Genomic DNA, 8864 nt, shown 5'->3' on the forward strand with positions numbered 1-8864 from the left:
TATTAAGCAAAGGTAGCAACTACATAGCCCAAAGGCCAGCACTAGTACAAATCCTATTACATCCTAGACTGGAAAGGTCATAAAGTAAAAGCGAAGACACCTGCATAGGCGGAGTGTCTGAGAGAACAAAAGGCTGCTGGAGGTGAAGTGCCATTCTTGGAAGTTGGTTGGCAAATGCATTTGCTTCTTTAAAGCAGTGTTTCAGCTTCCACCTGGGGATCTGATTCATTAAGTTCTTGCAGTCATCAACCAAAGGGGCATAGTCAGCAATGGAGACACTGCTACTGTTTAGGAGGTCCACTACTGATTTAGCATCAAGTTCTATCTCTACATCGGGCAATTGGAGTTGAATACATAGGGACAACCCATCCCTTATTGCCCACAGCTCAGCATGTAGACTGTTTAGCGTGTGCCCTATATATGTCCCTATGTCAACTGTCTAGCATATTATCTTGTTCTTTTGATATGCATGTGGCTGTTAATAAACTATTTTTTTTTTTAATAATTCGAACCCGATTTTGAGAAAAAAACTTATTTTTGTTTATTTATTTTAATAAATAAGTCAAACTCAAACCCAAATTCAGCTTAAACTATTAAACGAATCGAATTTAAAAATAATAATGTGTTTATGAACAAGAGTGTAAACGTGAGACTTGGGGTCTGTTTGGATACCGCTTATTGTTGAAAACACTGTAATAAAATAATTTTTAAATGTGTAAATAGTACCGTGGGACCTAGTTTTAAAGTTTTTTTTGGAAAAAAAAATACTTGTGGGTCCCGTGCACTGGGCGTGCAAAACACTGACCACGCGCAAAACGCTATCCAAACGTACACTTGATTTAACTATATATAATATTATATATTTTTTATATATATACTTATCTTAAAATATAAATATATAGACTTGAAATCGAATTAAATAAATTTGTAAGTAAGTTTATTTGATATCAAATTATTATTTATATTTTATTGATATTATAAAAAAATCCATTTGTTGTGAAAATTCATAGATTTGTAAAGGGGTGATTTTACCATATATAGGAAAAGAAAGAGTTAATCAAATAGCTTACGAACAAGCTCGAGCTTGTTTGACAAAAAAAATAAAAAACCAAGTTTAAACATGTAATCTTCTTTGGTGATAAGCTCAAATTCGGCTTATGCTCAAAATACAATTAAATAAATAAGCTTAATTTTTAATATTCCCTTCAACTTGGCTCATTTATTGCCCTACTTATGCATGTCTTTGTTATTGTATCTTTCAATTTAAAAATGCAAAGAAAATTGACAAGATAATTTTTTACTAGTTCATTCAAATCACTTTTTAACCTAAGCTAAATTTATGAGAAAATTCTGTTAACAAAAAATCTTTATTTACAAATGATAGGACATATGTGTTGCACATGTTAGGAATATATGTCACTATTTTATATAATTAGCTAATCCTTTGACAAAATGCATTTTACTTATATTTGGGTAGATCTACGATGTGTTTAATACTTCAAGAAACCTTGTTTCAAGATCAAGTGTTAAAGTCATGCAAGTCTGTCCAAGATTCAAGTTGAGAAAGGGTCTGTCATTAAAGCTTGACAGCTAGCTCGACAGCTAGCATCTATCGAGCTTTAAGAGCTGTTCCAGCCCCATGGCTTAATAGCAGCTCAACAAATAGCTATCTGTCGAGGTTTAAGAAAAACAGATTTTTCTGTTTTGTTTTCTTCCAATCCATGATTATGTGTTTAGACTTTCTTTTCTCACAAACCTAAACATATAAAAAGATTATTTTAAGGGCCGTCAAAGGTGACACAAGTTGCATAAATGTTGAGCAAAGTTTGTTCATGCAAATTGTGATCGGAGACAGAATTTGTCCTAGTTAATCTCTTTTGTGAAGAAGCTGCTGTGTTTGTGCACCGTAGAGTTTTGTAACCAAGCATCTTTTTGATCTTCATTGTCTAGATGAACTGAAGAATTTTGTAGCCAACAACCTTCTCTAGTTGGTGATTGAAGTCGCATACTGGAATTTTGGTAATTGGTTAGTCACGTATTGGGAGCTGTGCATTACAAGGAGAGATTGTCACTACAGAATAAGTCCAATTAGGTATTGGGGTAAGGGTTCAACTATAGGTTGGTAGAAGGTACTGTGATTCCTTTACTTGTAACCGCTTGTTTTGATAATAGTGGATTATCGGGAGTGGTGATCTTAAAATCGTCTGGTGGGGTTTTTGTCGTGTAGGTTTTCCCTAATCGTAAACAAATCACTGTGTTAATTTAATTTTCACTGCATACTTAGTTTAATTGGTGATATGTTTGTGCTACTACGCATCTTGCATGTTAATTTGATTAATCAATAAACTTGGCTAATTAATCAATTAATTAATTCATTACAAGGGGTCAATACATTTTTGGCCTGTCAACAAAACATGGGTTTGGTTAGGTTTTGGCTTTCGCATTTGATATTGTGGTTCCATCCTTTTCAAGATGCCCTAAATTTTTCAAGAGCTTTCACATTGATCTCCATAACTTTTTCTCCCAATTTTAGGATAAGAACATACTTTCTTATTTTAGCTTACCACTTTTAATAATCTATATCAGATTTCATATTCGGGCCTAATGCGAGGCTTTTTTTTGGACTTCTCTCCCTAAGTTGGGGGTCTTACCCTATTTTAAGAAATTCAATGTGATTGCCCGAGATTTACGGCTTGTTTGGATTTGGTATTTTCACTCACCCATGTCTCAAAATCAGTAGGTCCCACACATTAGACATTTGTTTGGATATGTTTTCATTTTCTGTTTCCATCACTCAAAACTCACCAAATTGAGTTATTAGTTAGTGAGAATGAAAAAAAGAAGAAGAAGAAGGTGTTTTTGAGTTATGGAAATAGAGTTATGATAGAAAATTCGTAAATTCCCTCACATACTGGGCCCCACGGACAGAGTCTTGTCACTTCACACATCAGCCTTTACTCCCCCCACCGACGACTCTATTCACTTTTCAAACCAAACCGATTTCCTACAATACTTTTTCCTTTACTTTTTTTTTTTCTTCAGCTCCCAAGCAAACCCTCTCCATACCATACCTATCGATTTGCTCTCTCCCATTCCGGTTTACCACTCCAGCTGACCGAGAAGCACAGTGTGGTTTGGTTCTCCATCTAAACATGGTGCTTCTACTTAAAGCTCAAAACCAAAGTCCTTGCCGTCAGTGGCGGATCCAGGAATTTTTCCTAGGGGGGGCTAAGTTAAATATAACCATATTCTTAAGGAAAACGAAATTTTTATTTTTTTATTTTTATATAAGTTAACTTTAACTCACTAAGGTTGTGTCATAGGATCGTTCATGGTACTTGTGGGGCCAGAGAATTTGTGACCCTGTCACACTTTACATTAGGGTCCAAGGCCCGAACCGAGGAGAGGCATTGCCGAGGACATATAGTGAAAGTCCAAATAGCCTTGAGACATAGCCGAGGATGATTCTGTCCTCGGCATCCCAAAGCACTCCTAAAAGAAAGGGCAAGAACGATATAGGAACAGTTTAGGGAAAAATCGAACACATCCACGTTGATGGAGAAAGGACCCCTGAACAATTTGGCGACAAAGAACAAAGGAAAGGCTGCCATTTCTGCAATTAAATACACTGCGCCAGACAGAGCAATGCTTTTCAGCTTTTACAACCACCCCCAACCACTTTGGGTATGGGTTGATGGGACAAGTATCAGCCCTGGAAAGCTGAACCTACATGTGGACGTTGGAGGAAGAGTAAAGGCTAATATAAAAAGAGAGGTAAGCAATCCAAAGGAAGGGGCTGGGAAAAAAAGGCCTAGAACCAGTGCCTCCCAGGCCATGCCGAGGAGAAAGACTTCTCGAGCAAACATGGTTCATCTTTGTTTGAGTACCATGACCACCCACCGTTCGGTGACCAAGGCCTAGCCTTTCAAGCCCACGCTCTACAAATTATATTGTTTGGGCCCTTAACATGCGAACCCAACATCATTTTGGGCTAGTTACAAATTGAGTCCTTACAATTGGCGCCGTCTGTGGGGAAGGCTTGTGCGTTGGCACAGGCGGTGGATCAAGAAAGTCCCTCCATCACTTCCAGCAGCTCGTTGTTAGGGGCTACGCTTCGAAGCGTCAGTAGCGCGGACGGTTCTAGGGGCTTCCAACGTCAGATCAACGTCCCACACCTTGGCTGAGGGGCTAATCCCCCCAAACTTAAAGAAAATTCTAAGTTTTAGATAGAACCAAGGTCTTGTATGGTTCTTGGACTTAAACCTATGGAGAAACCAACTACTTAAGGAAAATTCTAAGTTTTGGACAGAATCAAGATATTGCATGGTGTTCGGACTCAAACCTATGGGGAAACCAACTGCAAATTCTAAGTTCTGGACAGAACCAAGGTATTGCATGGTCCTCGGACTCAAACCTATAGGGAAACCAACTACTTAAGGAAAATTCTAAGTTTTGGACAGAACCAAGGTATTGCATAGTCCGCGGACTCAAAACTATGGGGAAACCAACTACTTAAGGAAAATTCTAAGTTTTCGACAGAACCAAGGTCTTGTATGGTCCTCGGACTCAAACCTATGGGGAAACCAACTACTTAAGGAAAATTCTAAGTTTTGGACAGAACCAAGGTCTTGTATGGTCCTCGGACTCAAACCTATGGGGAAACCAACTACTTACGGAAAATTCTAAGTTTTGGACAGAACCAAGGTCTTGTATGGTCCACGGACTCAAACCTACGAGGAAACCAACTACTTAAGAAAAATTCTAAGTTTTGGCAGAACCAAGGTATTGCATGATCCTCGGACTCAAAACTACGGGGAAACCAACTACTTAAAGAAAATTCTAAGTTTTGGATAGAACCAAGGTCTTGTATGGTCCTCGGACTCAAACCTATGGGGAAACCAACTATTTAAGGAAAATTCTAAGTTTTGGGTAGAACCAAGGTATTGCATGATCCTCGGACTCAAACCTATGGGGAAACCAACTATTTAAGGAAAATTCTAAGTTTTGGATAGAACCAAGGTCTTGTATGGTCCTCGGACTCAAACCTATGGGGAAACCAACTATTTAAGGAAAATTCTAAGTTTTGGACAGAACCAAGGTCTTGTATGGTCCACGGACTCAAACCTTTGGGGAAACCAACTACTTAAAAGAAATTCTAAGTTTTGGACAGAACCAAGGTATTGCATGGTTCTCGGACTCAAACCTATGGGGAAACCAACTACTTAAAGAAAATTCTAAGTTTTGGACAGAACCAAGGTCTTGTATGGTCCTCGGACTCAAACCTATGGGGAAACCAACTACTTAAAGAAAATTCTAAGTTTTGGATAGAACCAAGGTCTTGTATGGTCCTCGGACTCAAACCTATGGGGAAACCAACTGCTTAAGGAAAATTCTAAGTTTTGGACAGAACCAAGGTCTTGTATGGTCTGCGGACTCAAACTTATGGGGAAACCAACTACTTAAAGAAATTCTAAGTTTTGGACAGAACCAAGGTATTGCATGGTCCTCGGACTCAAACCTATGGGGAAACCAACTACTTAAAGAAAATTCTAAGTTTTGCACAGAACCAAGGTATTGCATGATTCTCGGACTCAAACTTATAGGGAAACCAACTACTTAAAGAAAATTCTAATTTTTGGACAGAACCAAGGTCTTCTATGGTCCTCGGACTTAAATCTATGAAGAAACCAACTACTTAAGGAAAATTCTAAGTTTTGGACAGAACCAAGGTATTGCATGGTCCTCGGACTCAAACCTATGGGGAAACCAACTACTTAAGGAAAATTCTAAATTTTGGATAGAACCAAGGTATTGCATGGTCCTCGGACTCAAACCTATGGGGAAACTAACTACTTAAGGAAAATTCTAAGTTTTGGACAGAACCAAGGTCTTGCATGGTCCTCGGACTCAAACCTATGGGGAAACCAACTACTTAAAGAAAATTCTAAGTTTTGGACAGAACCAAGGTATTGCATGGTCCTCGGACTCAAACCTATGGGGAAACCAACTACTTAAGGAAAATTCTAAATTTTGGATAGAACCAAGGTATTGCATGGTCCTCGGACTCAAACCTATGGGGAAACCAACTACTTAAAGAAAATTCTAAGTTTTGCACAGAACCAAGGTATTGCATGATTCTCGGACTCAAACTTATAGGGAAACCAACTACTTAAAGAAAATTCTAATTTTTGGACAGAACCAAGGTCTTCTATGGTCCTCGGACTTAACTCTATGAAGAAACCAACTACTTAAGGAAAATTCTAAGTTTTGGACAGAACCAAGGTATTGCATGGTCCTCGGACTCAAACCTATGGGGAAACCAACTACTTAAGGAAAATTCTAAATTTTGGATAGAACCAAGGTATTGCATGGTCCTCGGACTCAAACCTATGGGGAAACTAACTACTTAAGGAAAATTCTAAGTTTTGGACAGAACCAAGGTCTTGCATGGTCCTCGGACTCAAACCTATGGGGAAACCAACTACTTAAAGAAAATTCTAAGTTTTGGACAGAACCAAGGTATTGCATGGTCCTCGGACTCAAACCTATGGGGAAACCAACTACTTAAGGAAAATTCTAAATTTTGGATAGAACCAAGGTATTGCATGGTCCTCGAACTCAAACCTATGGGGAAACCAACTACTTAAGGAAAATTCTAAGTTTTGGACAGAACCAAGGTCTTGCATGGTCTTCGGACTCAAACCTATGGGGAAACCAACTACTTAAAGAAAATTCTAAGTTTTGGACAGAACCTAGGTATTGCATGGTCCTCGGACTTAAACCTATGGGGAAACCAACTACTTAAGGAAATTCTAAGTTTTGGACAGAACCAAGGTCTTGTATGGTCTGCGGACTCAAACTTATGGGAAAACCAACTACTTAAAGAAATTCTAAGTTTTGGACAGAACCAAGGTATTGCATGGTCCTCGGACTCAAACCTATGGGGAGATTAGTCATTAGAAAATGGATAAAGTCTTAGACAGAATGGAAATCCCGTCCTGTCCTCGGATCCCCAGCTCTAAGGAAACTAATGTAAACGAGTATTTAGGCCCGGTACAGTCATACCTCGGTCCTCGGACCGGATGCCAAAAATGGTTAAGGCCATGAATGTTGTTAGGAGCGTGGTAAAGCATCCTAGTACACAGCGACCATCTCGGATAGTTCATTTTGGGTTACCCATCCTCGGATGATCACCTCATACGCAATACAGAACGTTCAGCTGTTATCTTGGTTAGTTTTATATGTATAACCTTTTTCAGGTTGGCGTTATTGTGCCTGTTAGTCTCAGTAAGTTCAAAATGATAGCTTTTTGTTAATAGGGGGTTCGGCCCTAAGTATCGTTCCAAAAAAAAAAATAAAAAAAAAATAAAAAATAGCACATCCATTCACAGTATAACTATTGCAGAAAAGAAAGAATACTTAGAATAAGATAAAGTCATCTTTTATTAATACCAAGAAATAGTACAGCATACAATGAGGGGCTTAAGCAAGCCTATACTAGAAGCTAACTACAAAGGTAAAAAGAAAAAGCAAAAAAGGAAAAAGATACAAGGGAACGATAAATCCTTCAAAATTCTGCTCTTGTGGCGACTAGGCGTGTCAGGATGGCCCCTTTGACGGAAGGGGAGAAGAGGCAGAAGAAGAAGCAGAAACACCAGGATGTCCCTAGTGATGGAAGAGAAGAAGAAGTAGAGGTAAAAGAAGGCACCAGAGAAGGAGGAGAGGAGGAAGCGAGGATGCCCAATCCCCGCATCAGCTCTGACTCCTAACACGCGGATGTCATATTAGCAGGGCTCGAGAGAGAGCGGATGGTACCAACGATGAGAAACCCCATTGCTGTCGCACCAAAAATCTGACACGACCAACACCTGCTTCGGATTTTGGCTAAAGGAGGAGGAGGCTTCTCCCCTACCTTGTGAAAGGGGAGAGCTGTCTTGAGTCTCCGTCTCCCTTGCCCTGACCGCGCCATCTTAAGTCTCGAAGAGACCTAGTGCTTCTGGAGAGGGTGTGGTCCCTTCACCCCCATTTTTGCCTCAAACATATCACTCTCTAAGGCTGAAATTGCACTGATAATAAAAACTTTGTGCGCAGTTGGAGGTTTAGGAATTTGAAGAGACCGAAGGGTCTGTATGTAAAGGAAGTGACCTCCTACCTTGTTTCTTATACGGAAGTCAAGTCTGGTGGCATTTAATCTGTACAGATTTCCAAGGAAAGCTACAAACGAGACAATTTCCACTCAACTCCCAACGCCGTCTACAACCGTTGGATGGGCGTTGCCTCGTAAAAGGAACTTATTAAAAACGCGTCTCGTACACTGAAACGGCAGAGGCGCGACGTGAGTAAAACTAAAGGAATGTTTTATGACCGGGAGCATTTCCCAGGCAAACGAAAAGACACTGATATTAGTGAAGGACAAAGCTGGGCAAGCCATGATATAGGCCCGACATCACCAAAACCCTCCTCTCCGACCAAGAGGTCGGGCAGCAGGATTTTGTGGGGCTATTGTGGGGCCAAAGAATTTGTGACCCTGACCCACTTTACATTAGGGCCCAAGGCCCGAGCCGAGGAGAGGCATTGCTGATGACATATAATGAAAGTCCAAATAGCCTTGAGACATAGCTGAGGATGATTCTGTCCTCGGCATCCCAAAGCACTCCTAAATCAAAGGGCAAGAACGGTATAGGAACAGTTTAGGGAAAAGTCGAACACATCCACGTTGATGGATAAAGGACCCCTGGACAATTTGGCGACAAAGAACAAAGAAAAGGCTGCCATTTCTGCAATTAAATACTCTGCGCCAGATAGAGCAATACTTTTCAGCTTTTACAACCACCCCCAACCACTTTGGGTATGGGCTGATGGGA

Source organism: Quercus robur, chromosome 7 (assembly GCF_932294415.1).
Source record: "Quercus robur chromosome 7, dhQueRobu3.1, whole genome shotgun sequence".
Classification (NCBI taxonomy): domain Eukaryota; kingdom Viridiplantae; phylum Streptophyta; class Magnoliopsida; order Fagales; family Fagaceae; genus Quercus; species Quercus robur.